Source organism: Lactuca serriola, chromosome 4 (genome assembly GCF_051521515.1).
Source record: "Lactuca serriola cultivar US96UC23 chromosome 4, Lser_US96UC23_V15, whole genome shotgun sequence".
Classification (NCBI taxonomy): Eukaryota; Viridiplantae; Streptophyta; class Magnoliopsida; order Asterales; family Asteraceae; genus Lactuca; species Lactuca serriola.
The window spans coordinates 248364851-248368323 of NC_136411.1; the positions used below are offsets into that span (position 1 = coordinate 248364851).

The 3473-nt window shown below is 33.3% G+C and overlaps 1 long non-coding RNA gene across 1 annotated transcript; it reads right to left on the reverse strand.

The window, feature by feature from the left end:
- Positions 1 to 1003: 1003 nt before the first annotated feature.
- Positions 1004 to 2806, reverse strand: LOC145100580 (uncharacterized). Its single transcript, XR_013705138.1, has 3 exons — positions 2322 to 2806; positions 2143 to 2204; positions 1004 to 1567 (listed from the first exon to the last, which is right to left on the reverse strand). It is a non-coding gene; the product is annotated as an uncharacterized LOC145100580 (long non-coding RNA).
- Between the last annotated feature and the right edge of the window lie 667 nt (positions 2807 to 3473).

Below are 3473 nucleotides of genomic sequence, written 5' to 3' on the forward strand. Positions count from 1 at the left end.
AGGCATTTGGAAAATTAGAACAGATTAATATTATAACTTATGTAATCGATCCTATATCCAAAGCATATGGAATATGATTCATAATGTCTCACATAAAGACATGATACTTTACCAGTCTTTTGCTATAATATTTCCACATATAGAATTTCTTTATGTTGAATCATTTCAACATAACATTCACATATGTCCATGACTAAATTCGATTAAAATCTCAATCTAAGCTTTTAGATTCGCAATGAAGTATGAATTCCTCTCCCTTAATTATAGCAAAACAACTTTTCAAACCCTGCAACTTTGCGAATTGAAACTTTTGTTTTCTATAATTAACATTGCTAACTCGCAACACTTATCATATTAATTATGCTCCCACTAGCATAATAATTATTATCTTACTAGCATAACACTGATGCTCCCACTAGCTTTGACATGTACCCAGAAATCAGCTGGAATTATAGAAATCAATACTTATTGATTTTCTTACCAAAGTTCAGATTCCTGATACAATATGCTTCGATAAGACTTTATTTAGGCTCCTCAAACTCATACACCTTTCCTTAGATAGCTCACATGTGTGTCTAAACAATTTCAGAACTTACAATAATAAGTCCCGAATGTTTAGACCTTTTGCTATTTCTCACAATTTGAACTATGAAGAGGGATGTCGTAATCATAATCGAATTTGAGAATGCAAATATCACAAATGCTATTTCTTGAAAATATACTTAGTGAAAGCGTTGTCACATTAGCCAGGAAATTCCGTAATCATATAAACATCATCTATGATAATACTTGTAACCCTAACTTGACACCATGCACTATGTTCATTCAATAACACCAAGTAAATATCAAAACCCTATACAAAACACTTCAAATAGTCAATTAAGGATTGAAAACCCTAAGAATCCCGATTTAAGTTCATTATGGACTAGGATTTCGTTATTGGGCCTAATGGCCCAATAAGCATTCAATTCGACTATTTTGGGCCTAGACTGATTCATTCTAAGGGGCTGTTTGGCAGGATCTGAATTTTTAAGAGCTGAATTTTTAAGAGGTCTGAATTTCTAAGAGGGTCTGAATTTTTAAGATCTGAAATTTCAAATTTTGTTTGGTTGGAACCTCTGAATTGCGGTGCTAAATTATAAAAATGACCATTTTACCCTTTTGTGTTTTTTTTTTTAATTTTTGTTTGCTGAATTTAATGTTTTTGTTTATAAAATAATTGAATCAACTTATTAAATAATTATAAAGTATACAAACATCATATAAAATCTAGATTAAACAAAAATCCAAATCAAACATATCAATATCATTTCTTGATTATACCCAAAGCTACTGATTGCAATAATACAAGAAAATCAAGATTTCATATCACAAATGACAAACCTATTTCTTAATTGTTGTATCCAAAACAATTAAAAGCTCAAAAACATTGATAACCTAAAACATATCTAAAAAGTAAATATCTTCTCTTCTCTTGTCAATTTTCACTTGTTCCCCAAAATACCCTTTTGGTGTAAACCACATATTCTTTACTTAAATTCACAATTTCTTTACTTAAATTCACCACCTGTTCAAGATATAGCATCATACTTTCATTTAATGATTCCATGACAAGCTAATATTGATATTTTATCAAGCAAAACAACAAATCAAAGTAGAACAACAAAGCATATAATTTCATCAGCAAAATTATGATCACATTTCAGATTTCATCAAACAAACAACAAGCATATGATTTCAACAATATTATCAAACTAATAAAATTAGCACAATTTCATAGATTTCAGCATAATTTCACAAGATTCCACAGATTCTCACAAATCATATGCATACTTTCATAACAAAATTTCAGAAAAACAACAAATCAAAAAAAAAAAAATACTTCATGTGTTCTTGTTGGAAAGAGAACAAACAGCAAAAACCAAGATTTCACAGCAATGTTTTTTTTAATATTTCAGCAACATTTCACAATAGAAACGAAGAGAAACAAGAAATTAGCAAGATTTCAGAGAAAACCAATAGAAAACAAAGATAAACAAGATTCACAGCAAAGACAAAGTAAAAAAATAAAAAAGAAAACCCAACAATTGCATAAAACTATACACCAAATCTGATTTCAGGAGAAAAAAAACAAGTTTTCACCTCAATTCCATTCCTATGCAACAAAATTGGAATTGGTCAAACAACCCTAGCAGTCGATCAGCCTTCAAAATCATGTATCATAGATAACAAAAAATTAGGGGGGAAAATGATTTCATGTGTAGACTTCAAGAACAGATTTCACAGAAATCGATTTTTGGAAAAATTAGAGAAAAACAAACCTTGTGTGCCAAGGCGGTTCCGTTGCGGTCGTCAGCGCTGTCGATGACCGATACCACTGGCGACGATGGCGTTGTCGAAGAAGCGTTCGAAGATTAGTGCCAGCGTTCTGATCTTGGTGGTAGGAGTGAATATAAGAAGTTGTCGGAAACTCGTGTGTGTGAGGTAGAAGATAGGGGCGGCTACGTTGTCCGAGGTTGATGATGGGAGGGGGTTGACGGAGTTGGTCGCCGATGGGAGAAGATGATCGGAGTTGGAGTTAGTCAAATGTGGGGAAATACCAAAGGGATGATGAATCACAGAACGTGTATGAGGGCAAAAGAGGGAAAAGCGCGTTTCTTTTCTATTCAGATATACGTTGAAGTCTGAAAGTTTAAGAGGCTTCTAAAAGTTTAAGAGGCTTTAATTCATAGGCAACCAAACACTCTTAATCTGAATAATTAAGAGGTTGCCTCTTAATTTGTCAATTAAGAGGCTACCAAACAACCCCTAACCCTAAGGGGCAATATTGGACCATAATTGAACCAATTAACCCTAATGGACCATAAAACCCATTCTTTTATGCCATTTGGGCCGTAAACTACCCTAAAGGCCTAATGGGCCAAAATATTTCTCTATGGGCTTCATGATTTCGAACAAGCCAAGAGATTGAGCCCAATGCTATTTTCTTTCACTTCATTTGGCCCATTTTCGGCCCATGTGTATAAAAAAAGAGAAAATGGATAATTAACTTAAACCATGCCACCTCATTTTTGTTTAGAGGATAACTAGGCATTTATTCATCATGTAACCAAGCACTCTCATGTTTCCATGCACTCCTCTCCCCTCTCTCTTATTCTCTCGGACATAAGTAAGGAACACACACATAAAAAATACCAAAACTCTCTCTAAATACACATTCAAGAAACACCTCTCCCCTTTCATCATGAATTTCGACAATTAGAAGCATTCCAAGGAGGTTTTTCATCCAAAAATCACTTCAAGTTACATTCAAGTGGTAAGATCTCATAAATCTAAGTAACATCTTTTCTTTCTACATTCATTCACTCCTCTTACCACCTTAAATTCATGATCATTCTCCCTAGAACTCATTAAAATTCGAAGGTCCCTTCAAGGAGCTAACTAGAGCCAAAAATCACACCATCTTCTTCCAT